General features: G+C 41.9%; 1 long non-coding RNA gene across 1 annotated transcript in view; it reads right to left on the bottom strand.

The window, feature by feature from the left end:
- The window catches only part of LOC119153793, a 43,713-nt gene that overhangs the window by 2,165 nt on the left and 15,498 nt on the right, over window positions 1–26,050 (bottom strand). The window contains exons 3-4 of the long non-coding RNA XR_005106219.1: window positions 1,449–1,563; window positions 7–98 (exon numbers count right to left, since the gene is read on the bottom strand). This is a non-coding gene — a long non-coding RNA (uncharacterized LOC119153793). The remainder of the gene's footprint in view (window positions 1–6; window positions 99–1,448; window positions 1,564–26,050) is intronic.

Here is a 26,050-nt window from a genome sequence, read left to right as displayed (position 1 = left end):
ACTGACCTACTTTTTTTCTTTTTAAAGTATCCCATCATGGAGAAGGTGACAAGCAGTCCTGGATGGCACTGTGAACATAACGGAATTCAGAGTAGAGCCTGAAACACATGGGAAAGAGGGACCAGGAGTGCGTGAGTTAGGCCTTGTGTTACAGACAGGTCAAAGTGCAAAAACCTCAAAGGCTAAAAAAGTTTGTACTAGAAAACAGGGGTGAAAGAATTTGGGCAGCAACTTCACAGATGGAAGTACGTGTTTGAGGTACAGAGTGGTAAAATAGTCCAAGGGACATGAAGAGAGAAAATGGCAGCATTTACAATGCTGTAGGGTAACACAAGAAACAGCAATCAAAATAAGAGAAATCAAGAGTCTGATGATTACAATTCATCAGAGCAAAGAATAATGAAGCCAGAGTAACACAGATCAAGGAAAGGGTTTGAGTAAGGATAAGCCTCATGACTGAACACGTGACACGTGACTCAATTACATGGAGAGACAGAGTAAGTCAGGTACTGCTGGTGGCTTCTGAAGACACTTTTTATTTCAGATGCTGAATATCCAGTCTGCCTGACTGGGAACAAAACGTTTGCCTAAGAGGAAATCTGGCATGTTCTCACCCCACTTTTACAGCAACCCTTATTATACATTTCTTGGATTTCAAAGGATTCTCTTGTAGATTAAATGGACTCAATATTTTCAACAGTTCTGCTAACCATTGTTTACTAGTGTTACCTTATACCTGAAAAAAGTTCTTTATAACCCCCCAAGACATATTTTTGAATTATCACAACCTCCAGACTGTAAAGTTAAAACACTTAATCTACTCTTCAGAATTTCTCCTCAGATCTCCATGCACCACCTTGTTCTTATATATACACACACTCTCCTCTGACATGCAATAATAAATTTGAGATGCAAAAGCTGTACATAGAGAAAGAATGCAGGGTTCCCTACGCAGCACACCGAAATTTGATTTGCAACATTTAGTTATTTGAAAGTTTCAAGAAAACAGCAACAGCATGATAAGCAAAAAAGGGGGTTGTTACTTGAACTTTTTTTTGATAGGTGCTTTAAGAACAATTTCAGTTTTCAAAAAGAAGATCCATTTATGATTAATATATAATCTGGTTTTAATGAGGATTTTTTGGGTGTAACATGTACCTTCAATACAGCTACACTATATCTTTATAATGCACACCATTTGCCAAGAGAGACATTACAAACATAAGACATACAATCTTAAAGTGTTTCTGTAGTATTTTTAGAGTTGTATTGTAAAATGCAAAGCCACAACAGTATATCATTATAATTCAAATTTAAAGGCAAGAAAATTCAATATTAAGTAATTTCTTCTGCAACTGCTCCAAGATTGATATTCTGCTGCATAAAAGTATAGACAGTATTTCAGCTAAAGGGTTTTTAAATTATGCACCAAACCTTAAAACACTTACAGATGTACCAGCTTTTTGCTTGTGATCCATTCCACTCTGCAGCACCATCACTCATAGGCAAAAGATATTAGCAGACTAAGACCAACATTTGAGATCTTAATCAGAACTTGGAAACCTGGTTACAAAGGGAAAAGAAAGTATTTATACTGGCATTGAACAGTTCGTCTGCAGTCACCCTCTTCGTGACACTACTTATTTCATATAATTCTATCACATCCTTCTGAGTGTTTTTCTAGGCTGATGAGTCCTCCTATTTGGTCATTGCTCATACAGAAGTCACACCAGACCTCTGATTATCCCATCAGCCTCCTCTGGGCTTTTCCTTTCAGGAACTGAGGGGACCAGAATTGCATAGACTGCTCTACACTGACCTACGACAGATTCATAGTGTTACAGTCAACTCCTGACATTTTATATCCTCCTTCAACTGCTACTGCACTCAGCCAGTGCTTTCATAGCACTATTAATTTAACCGGGGTGGAAAGAATCAGCATAGAGCTGTAAGTGCACTTCCCCCACCCTCTCATGTACCACCACTTTTGCTGCTTTGTATGTCTTCTCACATTAGTCATTTAGTCCCAATGTCTGTTTGCAGCCCATCATAGTTGGTCCTCAACCCTGTTCCTGGAAAAGCTTGGTATCATCAACAAACTTTGTCACCATATGGTTCTCCCACTCATTTCTCTGTATGCTGAATATTGAACAAATACTTGCACAACCTGCTGATGATCTGTCTCCTTTCTGAAGGCTGGTTACATACTCCTGCTCAATTTTTCCTGTCTTTTAACTAATCACTCACCATGTTGATACTTTCCCTCTCATCCCACAGTGCTTTTAATTGCCAAACACTTTTTCAAAATTTGTATTAACTGGAAACGAGGGGACACACAGCAACGGGGTTCCCTCAAAGAACTCAAAATCTGTGAGACTTACCTTGATTTTGCCTACACACCACTGGCCCCTCTGAGATACATGATGTTTATTAAAGCATCAGGTAAGCCTGATCTAGAGCACAGTTCTTCCTTATCTACCCAGTTCTTATGCCAGGCTTCCCAGTCTGTGGTTCCCTATAGCCCTGCTTTCCCTATTCTCAAGATTAGGTGCCCTCACCTAATCCTGTCTTTGGAGCTGGTAGAAAGACAAAGCTATTTTTAAATGACAATTTTGTCAAAAAATGTAGTTCCACTTTTGAAACTCAGTGCAATAACACCAGATCAGGTGACATTTGCTGTTTATACAAGAAAACTGAAATAAACTACGTTATAGTTGCTGCTGAATGGTTTGGTAGCCCCTGATATCATTCAAGGTTCCTAATACTGGAAGGGCTTCAAAATTTTGTGACCAGTTCCATTCCTCTCCTTGCACTCTACTACCATTTGTGGGTCTCCAATAGGATGAATTCTTTTTCTTGCTGGCCCCAGGTCTTGTACAATTATAAAACTTTAAGCATTATCTTTTCCCTTTCTTTCCTTTCTGTTCAAAGGCATCATCTTTCTTCTTCCTTTATCCTGCCTCCTGTCCTCCCCACTAGCAATTTGTTAAAGATCCTGGTTAGACCTTTGTTGTTTTACTGTGGAACAGCCTATCAATACCATCTGTTGATAACAGGACACAGGGGCTGGAAGTATTTTGTTTTGGTATTTTTGATGTTCAAGTTGAGCCTCATCGGCTCCTGGCAAACAACGATCTGGATGTTGGCTTCACATCTTGTCTATACACAGCCCAGAAATCCATTGGAGGCAGACAATGTGACTGCTTCGCCCAAATCCACTCAAATCTGTTTGAGAGCAACAGGATCACAGCTGGAGGAGAGACTTCTTAGGGCCTCACAAGTTCCATACTGGGTCCAAATAACTCCTACAAATGTAACGGTGGGTAACAATCCAAGTAACATTAAGGGAGCCAAACAGTACTTACACCCAATGTAAGAACCGTCTCACGAATAGTTTATGTGCGAACTGACTTGCCCTGACTATATCTGAATGGTTAACTTTATCCAACACACTAACAAAATGATCTGAGCAGAGAGATGATAAAGTCTGCTAATGACACTCAGCAATTTAAGACAATAAGGGCTGATAAGAATTGTTAAAGGATCATATCAGACTGAAAAGCTGGGCAATAAAATATACCAATGTAAATTGATCTGATATGTAAAACAATGCATAAGGGGGGGAAAAATAATTTCTAACTGCATGCATGGAAATAGTGACAGCTGAGTCGACCATTACCAAAACTTGATGATATAGTCAGGCAGTACACAAAACCAACATCTCAACGTTCAATAGAGGTCAAAAAGTTATTCAAACATTAGGAACTATTAGAAGGAAACAGCAGATGAAGACAATCATTACACTGTCAAATCCATGGTTTACCCACAAGCTGAATGCTCTGGTCTGCTCATCTCAGAAAAGGCTATAACAGATAGTGCTGGGGGGGGGGTAAGTCAGAGCAGTCTTATAAAAAATACAGAATAGTTCCTGGACAAGGAACAACAGTCTAGACTGAGACTCTTCAGTTTGGAAAAGAAACTGCCAGTCATCCTGCAAGAGCCTACCGAGAGCACTGAACCTAGAGGAAGCTGCGCTTGAAACCATGCGCTAGGAAGCAAATATAGAACGCGAGTATTAATCTAACCGCAGTAAAAGACACTCCATTATACATTGGTTTAAGCCACCTAACGCTTCCACATTTGGTGGGCTTTTTTAATTCGCTGCATATTTGCTTAGCAATTTGGGTCATATTTGTTCTTTTGCAGAAACGGGAAAACCGGCTCACGATTCTCACACAAGTAGTTTCTTTCTTTTTAGCTTCTATTGTACAATGTATAAATTCTTCCCCACAGTAATTCTCCAGCAGGACACAGCCATACTTGGATGCCTTGAACCTCAGCAGAGCAAGAGGTAAGAAATGTGGAGGTAAGATGGGGACCAGCTCAAGCTCTCTTAGTACAGGTCTCTTATAGCTTGGATAAGAAAATGCAGAGCAGATTACATTTTATAGAAGCACTCAGCTTCTCCTCGTTTCTTTGGCTTTAAATAGCTCTGCCACCTGCCTGCTCATCTAAGACAGCCCGTCTGAAGCAGCAAGATAGACCACCTCAGCCTGCTCTGCATGAATGGCCCCACTGCAGCGCTACTTCTGCCACTGAATTTCCATAGCCCATAATCTCTACTGGGGCAGACATACCTAATCATGGCCCTGATGGTTTAGGAGGCTCTACAAACTTAGCTATGAAGACAGCCCTCCACTACTCCTTTAACGCAGAGTCTGATCTCCCTGGCACTGCCAACATAGCACAGACGCTGCCTCATAAGAGGCAGAATTTGAGCAGAAGCATTTTCCATTTGTTTCAAGCTTTTTCATCAGCAGTAGGCACAGGTCTATGTTCCTCTCCAACCAAACCACTAGTTGCATGCAAAGCACACTTCTGACACTCTGCAGTGGGTGTGCATAAAGACTTTTCCCCCTGTATTACCACAAACTTGTTTACCTCATCCTTAAACGAATTTGGTTACGTAAGCCCGTTAAGGAGGTCTGAGTCTGAGGACTTGCATGCAACGTTCTAAATGGACCTGATTTAAATTGATAATCAATGGAAGAAGTTAAATCAATCACAATATCCCTACATCTAAAATTGAACACAGACTGATAGGCTCCCTATTTCAACAAGCTTATGCCATCATGAGATGACAAACAGGGCTGTAAGAGGGTATAAAAGTAAGTAAAAAATGAAAAAAAGAATTATATGGCTTATCTTATGTACCTACTGAGGCAAAGTTGAAATGCTTTTCATGCTGTCTAGCCTGCTCTGTGGAGATTAACATCCTCATCCCTCATATAAAATACTCTCTTGATACAACATATAATGGGGTCCTAAACATACACAGAAGATCAGCTGAACATATAGTCTCCCCTGCCCTGTATTGCCGCAGATTAAGAAACAGCCTAGAATTCTGATGACCTACTACCATAATCAAAGAGCAAACATTTTCCCCAACATCTCCCACTGTTTTCTGCAAGTGACATGTGCCCTCTATCACAGACAGGATAAATTCAGTGGGCTGGATGCCAAGCACATGCAGCAAGATAAAGAATTAGCTCAGGCATAGCCAGCACTTGAACCTCCAAAGGTGTTTAAACTGAGACAGTATGTAGCAGGAGTCAGGTTTTATTTATCTTATTTATCTCTAGCATTTTAAAAAAAACAAACAGCACCCAACCAAACCAAACCCCACAGCAAATACATGCCTGTTTGATTTTTATCTTGCTGCCCCTCGCAAAACTGCCATAAAAATTCAGCCTTCCCCCCACCAAGCCATTTTATATCAAACCAAATACACTATAAATGAACTCCTGCTTCCTGTTTGCACCCAAATGCTGATATGACATTGCTTCTGGAAACAAACAGTCCCATCCGTCTTTTATATTAAATTGATTAATTGTTTTTCCATTTGTACTCTTTGTGATGTTCCTCCAAACACTCTGCAAATTATCTAGCCCTTAGAAAGCCAGAAGTTGTTTGGCTCCCCCCACCCCCCTTCCCGCCTTTAAACTTGAATGTAGCTTGAGAGACTTAAGATCTAACATTAGTTTTAACTGCTTCACTGTAGACCTGCTGGCACCATTGACAAAAAGGGAGGGCTCCGAGACATGCCGCGAAGATGCGCTCATTTCAGTGGCCAACAAAGAGCCAAAGGCAACCCCTATTATTAGTGCTAGTGAGACTAGATTTACCGTATTATTAATCATTAAAGTCTGACTAAAAATTCAGACTGGCTTGTACTTACTCCATGGGTCAGGGAGCTTTACCAGAGCTCATTAACTGTGCTGGGCTACTCATTTACTCTTTCTGCCACAACCGTTTTCCTAATGCATGAGGGGGAAAATGAAATACAGGTGATTTTTCTGTTTGAGGGGTGTCTGCTGCTTGATCTTAACAAATAGAAGCAGCAGGAGTATTTTGCTTGTCAAGAGGACAGTAATTCTTCAAATCCCTCTAAAGAGATAATGAGTGGCAGCATAATGCTTTTGATCTGTCATAATTATAAAATAAAAGAGAACGGATGCAAAGCTCGTGTGCCATGGGAAGGTCACCCACTTTTAAACATCTAGGATTCCCTCTGTGTCTAATCCCAGCATGTCCCAAATGCGGCCTATTTTTAGGCACAATAGTGGGTCCGTTATATATCCTGTCCCTATAAAATGAGTGCCTTACTGGTGATTCTCCTGTAGGGCAGCTAATAAGTAGGGAGGAAAATGATGTCTCTGTACTTTTGACTTGCATGCTATGGCAAGGAAGGACAGCAGGAACGTCTCCGCTGTGGCGTCAAACAGTCCCCCTGCAGCATACATGCAATTTAAATTATTACAAGGCAATGTTACAAGTATGAACCCTGGCACAAAATAAAGTAATTACATTTAATTAGGCAGCCAAAAAAAGTGATGGCCTGAGACTCACTGCCTTAGATGTAGCCTTTTGTTGACTTAACACAGGACAGGTAATGAATGAAACTTCAAAGTGTAAGCAACTAAATTGCTACTTAATTAGTGGAGCCCTAGTCAAAAACATAGCAAAACAAAACAAAAAAACCCAAAAAACCCAAACCCTCAATTTTCTTGTGTCAAAGGAATTCAGACAAAGAACCCACATCTCAGAGAGGCCCTGAAATCAAGGATTATTCTATTAAGTACATGTTTGTGTTCAAAAGTGAATTTCTGTATTTGTTAATGTAGAGCTCCCAAGAGGTGCTAGATTGGAAATCCTGGAACCTGACTTTGCCCAAAAGGGAACTTGGTGCAAACAAGTTACAAGCTCACAAATCCCACTTGCCTGCTAAGCATCAGGTACAGATATTTAATCCTTTTAGTACTCTGATCTGCTGGTACACCCATACCAAGCAACCTACCACAGTGAGACAGCTTTCAGAACTCAGAAATGATGTAAGACACAGAAAAAAGAAAGTAGGTATCATAACACTAGATTTTTTACAACCCCTCTCAGTTTTGCTGTTTCATATCCAGGATTGCACAGTCTGCCAGAGCCCTCTCTGGAAGCCCCTTACGCTTCCATAAGCATTCTGCTGCTTTATCATACAATTAAAAGTGAAAAACAAAAGTGGGTCTGAATAGCATAATGAGTTACGCTGGCCTGTGATCTCTGGGCCAGCATTTTATTCTATCAGAGATGAAAACAAGCTGTTTATTGCTCTCATCCCATTCCTCACATGCTTACGTCAGACTCTTAAGTCTCCGCTCCCAAGAGATGCTCAGGATGGATTGGCAGGAGCCTCAGCAGCCAATGGAACCTTTATTTCATCTGTCTTCCTGCAACCGTGTATTTACTGGTGAGAACAGCTGGAAGGTAAAATAACATCTATTATAAAGATTTCTACCTGGCTCATATTTTTTCTTCTCAGCCTTCTTCAGTGCAACACACCCTTCAGCTCCTGACAATTTTAACCATTTTTAACTCTACTTCCCACCCCCAGTTGCCCACCTCTCACATCTTTTCCTTTTATTTCTTCCCTCACTCTCATCCTCCCCTCTTGCTTGTTCATCTCTCTAGAGTCTTTTCATCCCCGTCTGATGTGCTGCTTCACACCCTCCGCTGCAGAGTTTGTGGCTGAGTTTTGGTAGCGCTTTTTTTTTTTTAGGAGAAGTTTTCCTTTTCCTCACCTGTCCCCTGGATGAAACACAGGATTATTCCCCCCCCCCCCCCCCCCCCCGTTCTTCCCCTTTTTTGATATAAGATGTGGAAAAAAACCAAGCATATGAGCTGGTAGCTCATAGTTTATAGGCGTATGCGCCTATTCTTTGCAATTACTTGAGAGCAGCAATGCGCTGCTGTGCAGGACACATCACAAAGTAAGAGGCTTCATACATTGACATTTTGAGGTTTTATCTAGTCAGTGAAAGTGTCTTCTCAAGAGCCTGTATAATTCAGGAGTCTGAATAACATTTTGAAAAGTGACTCAATGGGAGGGTCTCCCTTACCCTTTTGCATCTTCTGTCTCCATGTAAATCATACTAGCTTGATTCTAACAATTTTCCTTTATATGTTTCATCCACATAATAAGTAATAAAGGGAACCCTGCCATTGAACTTCGTTGTCATCTTTTTTCCATATCTTATATCAAAAAAGGGGAAGAACAGGGGGAAATGTGAACTTCCACAAATTCATATTAAGCCTACTTTTGCTAATACCTTTGATGGTGATTCCTTATAAGTGACTTAAACAAGTCATTTGTGGTGTTGACCAAAATTACCTTGCACTGCCTCCCTCCCGAATACCAACCACACCAATCGCTTTTGCTGTGGGCTGCATATCAGTGCAGCGTGATGCTGACCCCTTCTCCACTGTTCTCTACACCAGTATCCATTGAGACAACAGCATTTTTGTCCAAAACCATATCATACCACCCACCAGTTTGCCTTTTAGCTGGAGATAAGAAACTTTTGAAGGAGTTACCTTCTTTCTGCGCCTCTCACCAGAACACTGAATGTGAAGACTGCTCTCTGCAGGGGTGATGTAAAGATCAAAACCATGCGCTGGACAGTCACATACGGTTTTCAGTAGAAAGTGCAGCAGCACAGAATCTGCTCTACAAAGATATAAAATGTGTATCTACAGAAAGCAATACGGTATGTTCAGTGGCCTTTTCCCCGTCACCAGGCACAGCACTATGGAATACATTAGACTCTCAGCTTTATCTATTAGCATAGCCTTCTGCCAACAAAAGCTGCAGTTCTGAGATAAGTCAAGTGTTTCACTGAAATCAATAGGACTATCTTGTGGTCCTCTGCACTGTTCCTTTTTAGGACAGTGTCAGAAAAGTGTAAAACAGAGAGAGGGTAAGGAAAGAAGAAATTAACAGAATTTCACCAACTTTTGGAACAGATAATCAATCACCAGAAGAACACTAACAGCAAGCATGGGCCAGTTGAAAATTGGATTTAAATTAGATTCCTCATACCTTTCAACAATACATAGAAATGATGCTTCTAATTATTCAAGAAAGATTGTGAAGTGCTATTTGAAGTTTTGTTTTCCAGATACGATTAAAATACAAATTGAAGGACAGCGCATGTACATTTCTACTGCTACAAATCTGTGTTCACTGAGGAGCATGCTGCTTGCAAAAAGAGATAAGAGATTGGAGCAGTTCGGCCCTTTTTCTCCAGAAAAAAGTTGCTATTGCTGGGACAGCAATAGAAATACACCTGCTTGCACAGTGCACATTAATGCACAGGCAGAGTTGTGATGTACTAAAGATTAAGGAAAAATCAGAGAATGCAACAAAGAATATTTCTGACGACTAGTGCTTTTTAGTATCTAGCTAGTGTCAAAACCTGTATGTCTCAAGGAAATCGGTATGTCACCACCTCACTGTCTAGGCTCTACTCTAAGCTGTTGATTGTCTGCATTTACTGTTGCATTTACAAATAATTGACCAGCTGCCTTGCTATACCATCGGTTTGTCTAAAAATAGACCGAAGTATCAATGGTAACATCCCAGAATTCTTTAGTGAAAGAAATCATACATGCACAAATCAGAAATTCTCTTTCAAATCCATTTTATGTACATAAATACGTACATAAAACTATATAAGCATTTCATGTATCTTATCTCTTCAGGCTACTGCTACATCAAAGTATTCCTGACTGTGCACTTGTATTTCCATCACCTTTCTTGATACAAAATCTTGTTTTGCAAGGCAATACTTTCTAGAGCTAAATACATACAAATGTCAAGTTCCTAGGCTGGTCTCCTGAAGACTCAGAGAGTTTGAAGAGGTCTGCTGTCTCCCAGAACAGTCATCATATCTGGTTAGTGACAGATAAATCTGAAGGTCTTTCAGCAGAACCAGTCTTGAGGTTTCCAACACGTGAGACAAAACTGACTTTTACTGCTTTGGGGAAGAGGGCGCAGGGACATTGTTCCTGCCCTGGGAAGGGCAACAGTGGGACAGAAATTTAAGCGAGGACTGAAGAGGCAGACACCCTTCACTACAGGACTTTCATGACCCTGGTTTAGAGCCATTAGATTTATTTCATATTAACAAATTTTATCCTCCCTCAGTCAGCCCCTGTGGCTGTGACATTTACCTGCTTGAAGGCATCTAGCAGATTAAAGAAAACAGAGATGTTAATTGCTCCTCACTGAATAACCTGAAGAACACTAATCCCAAGGCAAGACACAACAAACCACCCCCCCCCCCACCCCCCCCCTCATACTTCCCCGCTTCCGCTTCCTCCTCTCCCCAGGGCATTCATCATGCAGAGGAGCCTTGCCCCCATAGAAGTCCAGCCTTTGCTGCACAGCCCATGGCTCATTTTCTAAGCAACAGCAATTTTACAGCTCCATTTCCCCTTTTCCTAACCTTGCTTAGGCTGCTCATAATTTTCCATTTATCACCCAAGGCTTTCTGGCACTTGTCTCAACTTTCCATGCAGCTCCCAGTTTGACACCAGCCTTGTGACCTTCTCCCCTCTCAGAGGTGCCACTGCACATTACTTCTTCCCCATCAACACACCTGGCCAGGCTCACTTACACACATTTCTGCTAGTCCACTGCCTCAAGTGGTTTACTCTTTGACAGCCTCCACTACCAGCCTCTCCTCCTGGTACATGCGCAGCATTAAAAAAAAATCAATTTTTTTAATGCACAAAAAGTGCACAAAGAAACAGCAGTTTTGTGATTAGGATATGGCATGCAGAGGTCATTTGCAAACAGATTCCAAATGCAAACAGAATCATCTCCAAATCTTGTCCTATATATTTTTAAATCAAAGGCTATCTTCCTTTTGTAATATCATGCCTTTGGCTTAAAAGAAGCTATGGCTTGTCAGAAAAATATTCTAATATAATTGAAGTTGTCGTTCCTGAAGGTCACCATAAACACAGTTATTCTAAAACACTGCAAGATATTCCATTCAGCGTCCTGTGAATTTCTTTATTAAGTTGAGCAATTACACATACATTTTTACAAGCATTCAGCTGAGTCATTCGTACGCATGCACACTCCCAGCAGCTAGACAGTAAAAGTTTCCACCTTACTGCTTATAGATATTTTGATGAAAGCTTCTAACTTGCTTTAGTTCTTATGCTTTAGCAGAGGTAATAACGTTGCTGGTTGTTGTAAAGAAACATTAACATTTTTTCTCTAAGTATTTATAAAAGCACTAGAAGATGGGGGAAACTACTCTTTGAGTGCCACCATTATAAATGGGCATACAAATACAGTGTCTTATTTAATCACACATGGTACAGCTAAAGAAAAAAACCTATTTTTGATGTTTACTGAAAATGTCTGGGTGGGGAATACAGTTCAACAGGCTTCTTAGAAGCACGCAGAAGATGGGACCATCAGCAAGAGGTGGTTTTTGAGCAATATGTAAGCATTTCAGGATAACAGCAATAATAAAGTTTTGGTCATTCATAGTATTGTAGTGCCTCTGTGACACTGAGCCTTGTTGGTACAGTTGAAGTGAAGCATTTTGCAAGTCCAAGAATAGATGTGTGGCCCTTCTTATTAGGTCATTACGAACATGAAGAACATTGTACAACATGGAAGACCATAGGAAAATTGCATTCTTTCAAAAAATTCCACCAGTGTTGCCTTTTGCATCTCTTTCAGGACTGTAACTGCCTCCTCAAACACAGTTTAACTGTACCTGCCCTTCCCCTAAGAGGGCTAAGGTAGATTCAAGGCAAGATTCATGGAATCAGCTGCAAACGCCACCAGCGTTCCTTTGCTTTGCTCCTACCTAATCTACATGCAGGCTAGAGGAACACATAGTCCCACAGCAAGGTTTAACTTCCAGCACAGCCTGACAATTGTAAACCAAGGAATTACTCTGATGCTAAACAATAAGCACAATATAAAACATTAGGGGAAAAAGAACAAGAAGGAATGGAAAAGAAATCAAAGCAGAAGTTTGCACAGAAATAGTGTTTTCCTTGTGTATGATAAATTTTGTGCTGTTATGGTTAAACAGAAGGCTCCATTCTGAGCAAGAAAGGCACTGTGATCCTATATGCAGCTTTGATGAACAGATTTACAATTTAAGTTAGGGGGATTTCAGTTTATTGAAATTCACTGCTCAGCACTTCAGAGTGGCAGTAAGAGAACTGCTTTGCTCACATTCATTACAGCATTATAAAGAGGATTTTTGTCTTCTACTAGAAGATTTTTGTGTGGGAAGATGATGTTTGCAGCCAGAGAAGAGTTCAACTACGTAACAGCAACACCCGTTAAAGCCTACGCATAAGATACAAACAAAAACTAATTCCTTTCACAGCTGTCAGCAAGTGCTAAGCCTGCCTTGTGCTTTGGGGAGAAGAAAGGCTTAGATCACATCAAGGGCAGGAGCACCCCTCCTTGAAGCACCTCAAGGAGACATCCTGCCAGCAACAGAGGCATTGCAGTGCCTGACTCATTTGCCAACGTATCCACACTGCTGAAGGCACATCAGTGCCATGAGGGATGAACCCCTGGATCCCGTGTCTGTCAGGAGGAGAAAAAAAGACTTCATGCAAAGCTGTCTTAAAAAAAAATGACAATAATCTGTCTCCTTTTTGTCTCAAGCATTTCTTCTAACTACTTCTTAAAAAAAATTAAAAATAGCCGTTTTCTCTCTTCTCCCTTGAGCCAAACAGCTTTACTTTCAGCTAGAGAAGGTTACATTCTACCATGTTCTTTCATGCTGTATCAGGGAGGTCTCTGCCAGAGCCCAGTATCCGGCATTGCACAACAGCCTTCCTGGAAGGTAAGAACCAGCTGAAGCAATTCCAGAGTTTGTCCTGTGGCACCTACCTGGAATAACCAGGCTCATCCATTCCAGGGTACTTGGAGAAGAGCTAGAAAGAGGAGACACACAATAACCATCTTCAAAACTGATAAAAAGCCACTGCAGGCCACAAGGAAGCAGATCACCCATTCTCTGGATCTGCGGTGGATAGGGTAAGAAGTAACAGAGAGATTAACAGAGGTAAATGTGCAGAGGGTGTCCAGGAAGGTTACAAGTCTTCTGCAACTGAGATGATGCAAGAATCTCGCAGGAATGGCTTAGCTGCAATCATTCCCGACTTTGGGCAAGAGGCTGGACTTACCTAACGCTGGAGGTCCCTCCCAGCTCTTTCTTCCATAATACTATATTCCCAGTGTTTAAAATTTCCCAGAACACAGGGAAATACCTCTGCCCATGCAGAGTCACACCCCAAACAGAGGCTATTAAGTGGGACAGTGTCCTTGACAGACAAGGGAGACTTCAGCACTTGAGGCATCTCAGTCCCAGAGGCAAGATCCAATTTTGCTTCTGCAGCAGCAGAATGTATCCTGGAGGATGCAGAACAGGTGAGGAGGAGGCACTGAGATTAAAAACATTAGGGAGGAGGAAAGCCCCCTTCCCATCACTTGCTTTCATCGTCTGCCTTTGAGGACCACACCAGCAGGCCTCCATAAGTCCCAAACCTACTCCTTCTACAAAGGCCAATCTACCCCACCCCAGCTGCCTTAGGAGGAAGGGACAGGTCAGAAAAATGATAACAGAGTCCTCCTCCTCCCCCACATATAAAAGATGAAGGATAGGGCTGGGATGAAAAGCCAGCAGAGAACTTGGATAGAAGGGCATTCTGCTGCTGCCCCTAGGGTAAGATGCAGCAGCTGCTGCTGTGGGGAAAGCAGCAGGCGCTGCCACCCTTCACACCTGAGCTCTTGTTATACAGGTAGGACAGACAGTCTTATGCAGGGGTGGACCAGGCGACAGAGCCTCCCACCATACCCTGAGCTGGCTCAAGAGCGGGTGGCCTCGCCTCAGGCTTGGATTTCCAAGCTGGGGGCGTTTGCACTCAGCTTCCTTCTTGTAGGCTGCAAAGAGAAGCTGGGCTGCATGTTGTCAGGAGGTACATAGTGGCAGATATCTTTCACTTCACGCTTGCTGACATTTTAGTGCATTCATGCTACTACCACATTTTAAAGACAATTTATAACCTTGAAAAGGTTATAAAGGTTGAACCTTGAAAAGGTTATAACAATTTATAACCTTCAAAAGATTTGGAAACATCAGAGAAGGACAAATGTACAGAACTACAGGTGACCCTCAGTTGTTTTTCCTCCCTGATGCTCCATCACCCTGCTTCATGTGTGCATGTCAGCAGTCAAGCACACACAATAGGAGCAGCCCTTCCTATACTTTGAGAGTTTGATTTGCGCCCCCCCCCCCCCCCGAGTATTACCACATGTATAAAAAGTATACAAACTCTCTCACTGAAGTAGTGAGTCTCTGTAGATTAGCAAAACCAACGCTACATCAGAGATGAGCAGATGTTTCCAAAATGATCTGGACATGTGCCAGGAGAGGTGCAACCAGGGCACAGTCAAAGAAGCAGGGAGGTGGGGTGAGCAGCTTCCATAACAGGTACCGAGCAGGGGATGCTGTGAAGTTACGCTAAAAAATACATCATCACAGAAAAATGTGTCCCCTGCACCATGTCCAGCTATGACTCTGGGAAGGTTATTCTCTGATTTTCCAGTCCACCATAACACTGCTTGTTTAACATTCCTTTACTCCGTTGTAATCTAAATTTCTGAATGTGGGTCACACTACAAGGTATGGTCGCTTGGAAAGCAAGAACATGGGAGCAGACGTTGTCAGTGATTCAGTCCTCCTCCAAAGCCAGCCCAAAGGCATCTTAGTATAGGCCCGTACAAGCAAGAGGGAAGGATTAGCAGCTCAGCCTACCCTCAGAGCAGCCAGCTCATCTCTTCAGCTGTAAGCAAATACCACAGTTTACCTCTCTACCCTTCTTTGCTAAAGCCAACTATGAGCCTACTATCAATAATTACAATTTTCTCTTGCAAAGAACACAAAAGCATACTTAGCTTGAAGTGCAGCAAGTCAGGTTTGCTAGGAAGAAGTGCAGGGGTACAGCGAAGTGTGGAGGTAAAAGCGTGCAGATGGGCAGCTTAACATTCCCATGTAAATAGCGATTATTTCCTTCTTCCCAAGCAGGCTGCAGAGAACATGCAGCAAGGAGCCTTTGAGGGATGATTTCAAAAGGTGTTTTCCAAAGCTGCTTGTTTAATCACACAGGTATCCTTCCAATCACACTTGCTACAGTGAAGAGTTTGTTTTGAATCACTGACAGTTTTAAGATCTTACCACGTTGCACTTTCGGGAAGAAATTCACTTCTGCCAGAATCTGACTGGCATTTACAGCTGTGATAACAGAACCAAGGTACCAGTAATTCCTTCAGTGATACTTACTGACAGTAGTATTGCAAGGCGATACAGTCTGAACCGTGCCCTCTTAAAATAGCTTATTGCACCTTTGAACCACCAAATGATAGCATTTCTCTAAAAGCAGAAAACAGAAAACTGCATAAGGTCTCAAAGTAGTACAGGAGACAAGTGAGCCATTAAGTGGAAAAGCAGACACCACAAACTCATTTGCATTGCAGACAGGGTATGACAATCACTTAAATACAATCCATGATGTCATAAGAAGGTACGGGAACAGACAAAGATAAAGAGGAGAGGGAGGTTTTTTTTCAAGCCACAAAATCTAGAATAGCTCCTGTTCTCCACCATAAGATTTAGAGAGGGGCATAAAACTTAGAGAGGCTTTTTAGGTTGAAGACAATGAGATCTTTGCTGTAAATCAGGAAGCTTCTTCTTAATTTAATATTTGGATTAATTAATTGTGTCCTATCAAGCATTTCTGTGGACTATGTGGTTTCATAGGCTTAAAAAAAGAGATCTGTTAAATTCTGAGTATTTCATAGCTGTTGTTGTACAACTGTGAGCAAGCATATTTTTAAGTAATTAGTCTGAAACACCTGGGACTTGCACAAGAGTTGCTATTGAGAAAGATTTAGCTATACTTTCCCACTCTTAACCTTGGCTTAAAAATTTAGGCACACACATTTGTTCTTTGAAACATGCATAGTTTTATGGCCACTCAATATTCCTGTTACTATACAGTTTCCCATTGCTACAATAAAAATGCAAATAAACCAGATGCCGGTGGCATAGCACAGGAAAGGGAGCTTGCTCCTTACTGACCAGAATTACCCAAGCAAATATTCTCCACTGAGTTAAGACTTTAACCAGGCTGCCACATTATTATCCTAAACAATTATCCATCAAGCAGAAAAGGTGATCAGTTGCATCAAGGAGCACTCCTGAGATCTATCAAAACAGGCTGTCTCAGTTGTCCACAGAGGCATTAAAACACTTGTAGAGACCAGAACACATCAGCTGGCAGTGTCTTCTCGGCAAGATACAACAGTGGAAAGAAACCGTAACAAGAAACGAAACACATATACATCTATGCTTTTTTTCCCCTATATGGACACTGCCTCAGAAACTTCTGAAGTGCAGATTTGGCTTTTGCAAGCCAGCATTGTGCCTGCACACACTCACGTTAAATATTCATTCTGATTTGTCTTATCTGAGTTTAAAATGCCACACTGAGGAAACACTACGAACCAAAACCCTAAGGTCAAAATTAATCTTGTCCAGCCAATATTTGCACGCTGTGAGCCACCACTCACTGAGCTACACAGTATTGGGTGCCTGCTGCTTCCATCCATTTTAACAGTATCATCCTTCAGACCCAGCAATTTTTACCCAATCCATTTTTCCTGCTCTCTTCATCAGATAAAGGGTGACCTTCCAGATTAAATGCAGGTGTTCTTGCCTCACAGTCATTTGGTCAACCCAGGTGACTAATTTGTGCTCCTATAAGTCCCCAAAAGCTCACTAATGCCCACAGAAAAGGGATAGCTGAATATCAGTTAACTAACATCCACAGGCCACTGGTCAGAGCTAGGCTGCAATTGAACAAGAGATGCTGCAGCTGCCTCCAGCTCTAACAAAGCAATGTCAGGGGCCGAGATGCAGCACCGTGTACCCTTGGGGGTATTTCAAGGGCCTGTTCAGACTTACCAGCAAAGCTTGGAGCAGTGCCAGCGTCCAGGTGCACCAACAGCCCTGGCTCTGGCTCCACCGTGCCAGCACGGCAGCATCATCACTGCAGGCAGGCTGTGAGGGAGCTTTATGATGTTTCGTCCTTCACTTACCATCTTACAGTGCATGTGAAACTTTATGCTGCTACAGGGATTTGAACAGGACTGACATTTTCACTCCGTGGGTTCTTTGCTACAGTCTCAGCTGACCTAACCCCCCCTCTCAGACTGAAGGTCGTGGCTAGAGCAGCCTGCCGCCCTTTCTAATGGAACCTCAGACCAGTGTCTGCATCCAAGATGTGATCAGTCGCATTCTGAGTGCTGGGTTGCAGCTTTTGCGCTATCAATTGGGCACAGCTCCCACAGAGCTAGGGTTCAGTCTTGGTATCACAGCTTTTAGTGATCTTATGCCATAGAGCATGCAGTCCAGACAGAAGACATGGCCTCCTCCCTGGCAGATGGGACCACATCAATGTTTTAGCTGTCTTCAGTCAAATCTGCATGAGACTGAGGGCTCTCACTTGTTATATGTCCTGAAGTCCAGGCTAACAGCAGCATCCTCTCTATGTTTGACTAACGTATTTAATGGATACCCACCCAAACCATAGCAGCTTGGGAAAATCCCAGGTGACCTCAGAGCCCCATTACAGTCACGTATGCTCCACAGCAATGGGCAGGAGGTTATGCATTCCCACAGAGGATCTGAAAATTATGATGGAGCTGCTATTATCTTTAGTAACAAGTAGTTGTGCAACACCATTTTTTATGCACCAATAGAAAAAAAACAGCCCTGGATGACTGAGGCACAGAGCTAGAGACTAGGAACCACAGGAGTGTGCAAGCCATAAAAGGAGCACAGAAATGCAACTGAGGTGACATTGGTCAGCAAGGTAAATTGCTTTACAGTGACTGCCAAACCACTTGTTTTGCTGTTTGCATATTACATCAACAGCATTCATCACCTCCACAAGCTTTACAGAAACACCTCAATTTTCTTTTCCCGTACTTAATCTATTTTTCTTCTCTCTCTGTCACTTACACACTTCCCCTCATACTCATATGACAGGAATAAATTATTACATGGGACCTTCATGCACATCTTTACACATCACGGGAACAGAGACACTATTGACAGCCTTAGTGATGGATGCAGTTGTATTTGAATTAGCTCCTAAACAGAAAAACACACAGAAGTCTTATCTGAGAAGCTGCAGTACCTCTGGAAATAATGAACTGATTCCACACAGCAGAAGGGGGTTCTGATTCCACACAGCAGGAGAGAATTAACCTTCTTGCTTTCTTAGAAGCATTAATATTTGGGCCTTGTTCCTCCCTGAAACATTTGGAAAGCCTCATCAAAAGTTGTTGGACAATTTGGGCTCCACAATGTCTGTTTGGAAATCCAGCTGTTACAGCACTTGAAAAAAGGCACATCAGGCAGAAATGTAAAATCTACTTCAAAAGGAACAAATAAATTTTTCACCACCACCCTACTCCCAAACTGAATCAGCAAGCACATGATGCGCCATGATTTTCTTGCAAAAAATGAGGACCAAGCCATGGCACCAATTAACAGTGCTGAAGAAGCAGCACAGAGCATTTGTGCTAAGCTGACATGTAGCTTCAAGGCCTGCAGTTTAAAAAGTATTGGTGAAAGGATGTGTTATAGATTGCAGGGGTTGTAGAACACAGTGGTAGTTCAGTCTACCTTAATAATGAACCTTATTCAGAGCAGCATTTTTGGCCTCATCACTGCACCATAACAGCCACAAAGACACTTCTCAAAGGCTGATGTCTCACTATGATATATCACTAAGCATTAAAATGGTGATTTATACTAAATTGGATCACCAAACCACAGAGCTTTTACTATGGCAGCCAGTCAGTAAGAACATACACACACCTCTGGATCCTATTTCAACCACAGCATCTTAAGTAGTTGTTGAAACCTACAGTTCATCTGACAAATGGGGAGGGGGGAAATGCCTGATTGGAGGTTTATATTTAGAGTGGGTCATCAGAACCAGGAAAAGAGCTTCTTCATCAACAAGAGACCCATTGCCATTGGTAATTTACTTATATTTCACCCACTGAAACAGCTGCCTCTTTGGCTCATCACTCTTCTCTATGGAAAGCAAAACACACACCAGTGTGCATAGTAAAACCTCAAAGATGTTTTTCTTCCCTTCAGTACCTGGGTCAAGCATAAAGCAAACACGTTGCTCGTCTCCGAGCTCCTCTCCCTGTGTTATGCAGGAGGAACCCACCAGGATGGCCATACTGGGCTTGGTGAGGTCCACATACCTCAGCACCCTTCATCTGCCCACAAGGCAGAGTGACCATGTAACGAAGAGGAAACAGCAAACCTATGTACATCAGTAGAGCAACATCCACTGGGGTATTATTGTAGTGAAGGAAAGTTCTGCCTTGTGATAAGCACAAGCTGTATAAACACACACATATTTTGGTCATGCTCCTGTCAGCTCTATCACCTCCCCTGCATGTCAAGTGTTGTCCAAACACTACTTGAATGGAGACCGATTTCTTACAGAATGTGGCTTCCACAAGTGAAGTAAGGTCCTTGGGTAAATGTGGAAACCACTGAGGTCCATCTCATGTGTCTACAGCAGCCAAACAATTGTTTCTTTCCAATTTAGTGCTCTGACAAGTTTCTTCATTTAAAAGATTTTTGGTACAAAGTAAAACTCAGCTGAAGTGAAGCAATGGGATGCTTTATCTGTCATTTCATTTTCTGAAATATCAGTCCTACACAACGGACTAAGTCTAAGCAAAGAAATCTTCTCTCAAAACCTTAATGTGACTGTGGCAATGCTTCCCAAACTACCAGCAACTGAGTCCAAATTTAGGAAAGTGTCATTGTATCGTAAAGTTCCCACCCAACTGCAAGTTTACATGTCTCTGATTGTCTGTCTTCATCGTCATGCCCAATGAACTCTGCTTTGGGCAACACTAGTTGGAAATCTTCTGAGTTGTATTTCTATTCAGAAGATGCCAAAGAGATCACAGAACTGGCACATGAATCCCAGCTAATTTCTGGGACCTGGTGTTACCTTCTTCACAGATTCAGATATCTGAGCTGGCTGCATTTACCTTACGTTTTTCCAGATAGCTTTGGACCAAAGATTTTTTTCCAAAGGAATGAGAAAGAGAGAAAACCGACCCTCTGGAGAGCAACACAGATTTGTGAGGCCTGTGAACAAACCCTGGACTCCTATTTATCCTCCCTGCAGGAGGTCATCTCTATCTTGAGGGACCACTGACCTACGTAATGTCTACAGAAGACTAATTAGGAGGAAATTAAGAAAGTGGTTTGCATTTAAAATGGATCCCATTTAAGAATAATTCAGTGGCAAAGCCAGCCATCAAGATGTAGGAAGAATTACTTTGCAAATAGGTGGTATTTGTTTTGTGTGGTAGCAACAAGATCACAGTCCGTATTTTCTATTGGAAAAGTACAGTTCTGTTGCTCCATTTCGAGTAAGTTCACGATAGGATGACAGGGCATGTGGTTGGGGGTTGGTTGGTTGGTTTTAGTGAACCAGAAGCACCTTATTGCATAGCTTTCCAGTAAGGGTCAAGGGACTTTGCTGAAGACCAGTGAGAATAATTGTGAAGACCACCAATTCATACAGCCTCACCACTCCTCTCCTGTAGTTGGTAAGCTAACAGCAGACATCCAGTCTGACAAGAGGTCAGTATTTTTCCTGGGGTATGACTGCAAGCACTATATCAGATACATCTCCAACATCCCTTCCTGGAAAAGCCTTGCTGTTAACAGCTGTAATATCATGTATGATGTTCCAACCACATCCTGCTATTATGATTTTACAAAGAATATGCAGTTGGAGACAAACAGACAAATTCTTGTTGGGAACACAACCTAAAAGAACCTTGGTGTCTCAGCATTAGATAAAATAGGTAGGTGCTAATGACTCCATTCATCAGTTAGACTGATGATTAAATTATTAAGTGGTTAATTTCATATCAAGTATTTACATGAAAACTGACCAGTAGTTATCTACATGGGTTTTCAGAGGCTGACTACTCATCTCGTACCATAAAACTGTTTTTATCAAGTCTATTAAAATTTATATTCTTTTTCTTGCCAGCTAAGACAGTTGAAATTTCCTGATGCCTTGAATAAAGTTGCAATTTTAGCTTCCTATTTTATAAAAGCTGGACTACACCAGTCAAAAAGCCTCACTGTCTTCTTTGAATGGTAGTTGAGTGCTACAGCAAACTACTTCATTGCAGAACTGACTATTCATGATCAAATTTAACTTCAGGATAACTGAAGTATACAATTCAAGTCAGGCAACATCATAGGCCTGCTACTTGCATGTTTCCTTCTGTTTTCTTGTGCTCCTTTACTGCTATAGTTTCCCCTAAAAAAATGTAGTTTTTATTTCTGAAAATATTGTCTTCACAGATAAACTTTTAAAATGTTTCTGCAGATTGTTTGCAAGCAAAACAAGTATTTATTAAGACACCCAACTATCAGAATTCTAACCTATAATTTTGCCCTTTATGAGTTCTTAATTTTTATTTGTATGCTTGTTATAAGGGGCTTCCTAAATTTGCCATTCGCCTTGTGATTCATGTATCAAGGACAAGCAGCATGTGGGAATATTTTGGAACTTTTAAACAAGAAATATGTAGCTAATTCACTGACAAAGCACAAATGCCTGCATATGATGAAAGTATGCATCTAGCTGCTCGAGCAACTTTTTAACCAGAAGTAAACACAACAGTCCGCCTAGAATAATCAAACTCAAACATATAAACCTACTTATCAGCTAGAAAACTCCCCAAACCCAACACTACTATTGCCAGCTGGATGACAATCAAATAGCTGAAGTCTTCCTTGTCTCTGTCTGGTCTCTACAGCTGCACAGTCAGACAAACCACTGCAGAAGCAATTCAGAGGTGTGGGCACAAAACCAAACAAAATGGGAGGCTAAACTTTACCTCTCATTTAATTGTAAATGAAAATAATCTCAGCAGTTCTGCAAAGGAGAGCCTCATGGCTGAGAAACTTTACACTAAAGTTCAGAATCACAGAAACTCATTAGGCAGCAATCCTTTAAAGCACAGGGGTATTCTGTCCTGGTCTGAAGTAAATCAAGAAAAATCATCCCCTGAAAATACAAAGACAGTGAAGAAGTAACGCTGCAGATACTGAGTCAGACTAGTTTGCAGAGATGGCAGACTCCAGCAACCAAGGTTCCTAACCTCTAGAAAGACAAATAAAAAGACACAGTTGGTGCTTAGAGTCTTGCATCCATGAACGTGAGGTCAGTTGCAGCCACACGCTGCTTCTGCCCCTGCAGCCCTCCAGCTGACAGTCAGGTACCAGCAATAGCCAGAAGCGTGACTTCCAAGTGCTGGTGTCTGCTGTGTGTTTTGCACTGTTTAAGATGGTATTTTCTGCCTATCCTTGCAATACTTCTCCAGCCTTCTCAGCTACATTGTACCTGCTCCAAATCATCATACCACACTTACTCAGCATCCTAGATATCTGACTTACCCAACCTAACCACTTGGCTGCAGTCACAGCTTTTTGATCACTACAAGACTGATTTGTTTCAAAATGCTCTTGAAATTCCCATCCTGACATTTAACCGCACGAGTCCACGTGTTAGCTGCACAGCAATTTGGACAGCATGCTCTGCCACCCAAACTGCAATTAGCGCTCTTAAAAGCAGGTTTGTGGCTGTACATAGCTATTGTTTCTGTTACCAAAGCTCGCTTGGGTACCTCTATGTATGCTTTATATATGCAGTCCAGCCATATTCAGTGTATGCACAGGACCCTGGGGAAGAAAAGGGGAATTTGTTGCAGGTCAAAGCTGGGATTGAGACCAAGCCACTGTTAACATTTCTCAGCATAAAACAGCTGCACCAGGGACTTCCACACACACATGGGTTGCTGTTAACCTCATTGAGACTGTTTGTGTTAGTGAAGTCTCATTAACATCAGGGTAGGCTCCAGCATCTGGCCACAAGAACATCAATTAGTTGCCTACCAAGTTATCTAGCAGAAAACAAAGGCAGACTTCCAATGTTCAAACGAAATTGGTTTGTAAAAGAAATAAGCTACAAGTTCATGCATTTGATGCCAAGTCTACTCTATGTTCACCAGGTTTGCTATCAGTTACAAGAAATAGAGGAAATGGAGGTTTGGCTTTCTAACAAAGAAACATCCTTTGGGACCTAAAGAAAGAAAAAGCATTTCCTGTCTGCCAGTTAAACTGAGAATACAGAGCTGCTCTTGAGAAACCTATATCCTTTCTCTTGGAAAAAAAAAAAAAGACACTGCGATACTTACTCTTCCTTGAAATATTACATCTTTTTGTATTCAATTTCCATAGTTTCTGACTGTAGACAGCTCTGTTGAAATTACTGCAATTGAAAACAATACAAAAGGAAACATGGAAGAATTACATGAAAGTGGTGTTGTCAATCAAAAGCACTTCAGCAGCTGTGAGTACCTCAGAGATGTTTGCAAGCCTTGTGGAACCCTTGTGAGTTAGATGCATCGAGACTGATTTTTCTTAACAACAGGGTAACTACCCAAGACAAAGAGCAATTGCAGAAGAGAAATGAGCTGAACCTACTGCTACAGCCAGTGAATTCAATGATTTTAGTCATTCCTCTTCCCTGTCAGCAGAACGGAAACTCAGCACTGCAAGAATTAAAATATATGGCCAAGGTCCTGACTCCAGACAAGTCACTGACACAACTGCCATGATTTACACAGGCACTGATTTCAGTGCATGTTGCCCTTCCCTACTGTCCAATTCCTCTCATACGTACTGGCAGTAGGATTTTTGGTGAAAGCGGAAAGGGATTCCAGTGACAGCTTTGGTAGGAATGAGTGTGATTTTTGGCCCTGGCTTCAATGGAAGAGAGATTAGGCCCAAACGTCGACATGCACCAGAAATGTAGCCATAGCAGCTATTAAAAACTCTTTATTAAGCATATCCTGCATGATCTAGATTCCTTGGGACACATCACCTTTTTCGAAGGGCGTTTTGTCCATATACATACAGGTTATGGGCTCGAGACACTCAGATGACCAAGGTGATCAGCAAAGCCCCCAGAACAGCCCACTGCACAGTTGTCCCCACAGGACATTTGCACGATGCATGCCCAGCACTGACCAGCCGTACAACATCTGCTGCCCAGGTGCTGCACAGACGGCCTACGCATGCAGAGCATACCCAGGGCACTCAGGATGCATCAGCTCTGGGTGCCAACTCCTGCACATGGGAAGACCCAGCTGTGCAGCACATGGGCAGTACAGCCCCCTCAGCCCAAGGCACTCTGGAGCCAGCCCTGACCCTGACCAACTGTTGCACAGTTTCCGTGTGTGTGAGCATCTCTCTGCCTAAGGGATGTCAGACAAATGTTGCAGAACTACCTCTGCTTATGACAAAAAATAGCAGCACAGCGTGTTCTTTAGGTTCTTTCCTTGAAAACCCACTACTAGCCATTTCTGGGGATGAAATACTGGGCTGGAAAGACTTTTGCTCAGTTTCGTAGCTTTCTACCTTACGAATACCAATGCAGAATCAAACCTCCTTCTGGCTTGGTTTTTTTTTTATTAATGACTGATATTCTTCCAATGAAATTGAAGGAATTAGATTAGTTTTTTAAATTAACTTGTATCGGTGATGTTTGGTTTCTGTAAGGTATCTGTGTATTTCACAGAGAAAATATTAACAAAAACCTATTTTGTATTTCACAGAAAACTGTTTCTAAGCAGAATTATATGGGCAATATCAGTGAAATTTTGCTTAATCATACATAAGCCTGAAGTGATAAAAGTAAGCCAGGTCTAGGCTGGCTGGGCAAGCAAATGGTGGCAGAAACATGCCAAACGCTGAGCCGAAGCTTACCCAAGCAGGTCCACAGTAATTCATTCAGGACTGATTGAAAACCATGGAGACTGAAGTAGGAGAATTAGTAAAAAACAAAGCAAGCAGAAGCCAGCGGTCAGCAGCTCTCTGCCAAGAAGCAGAGACAAGTTTCCTGTGTATGCACTACCTGGAAAGGTAGAATTGCAGGTTATGAGCAAGGGAACAAACTGCAGACTATCTGAGGGGATCCTGCAACAGCAGCCCCAGTCTCGCTGCTGTGGGTAAAACAGTGGACCTGAGCTAATGGGTGTAAAGTCCAAAATCAACAGTAATGACCTAGCAAACACACTCGCATCACAGTCCCATGTTTAAATCTGAATCAGTTCCATCATTCTTCAGCAACTACAGTTTTTCTGCCTCAAAACAACCAATGCATTTGGCTGCTTGGTGATAACCACTAGTCACACTGCAGCATATGTGGAAAGCTATTCACAAACAACATGGAAAAGGGGATAAATAGTCACTCACAAAGTCTAGTAATTTTGTTATTTAAGTTAGTAAAGAGAAAAGCAGATTGTGAAGAACTGCAGGAGAACCTACAGGACTAAGTAACAGAGTGTTAGAAAGACACATCAGCTCTGATGTAAAGTGACGTAAGTGGAACACCAGCCCAAACTTCACTGACACAATGATGGGGAACATCCTGCCTATTTTGATTCGAGAGCTAGATTTTAGGGTTAGACAAG

This window comes from Falco rusticolus, chromosome 9 (genome assembly GCF_015220075.1).
Source record: "Falco rusticolus isolate bFalRus1 chromosome 9, bFalRus1.pri, whole genome shotgun sequence".
Taxonomy (NCBI): Eukaryota; Metazoa; Chordata; class Aves; order Falconiformes; family Falconidae; genus Falco; species Falco rusticolus.
Note: the sequence above shows the minus strand (reverse complement) of the source record. Positions and strands in the feature narration are given on the sequence as shown.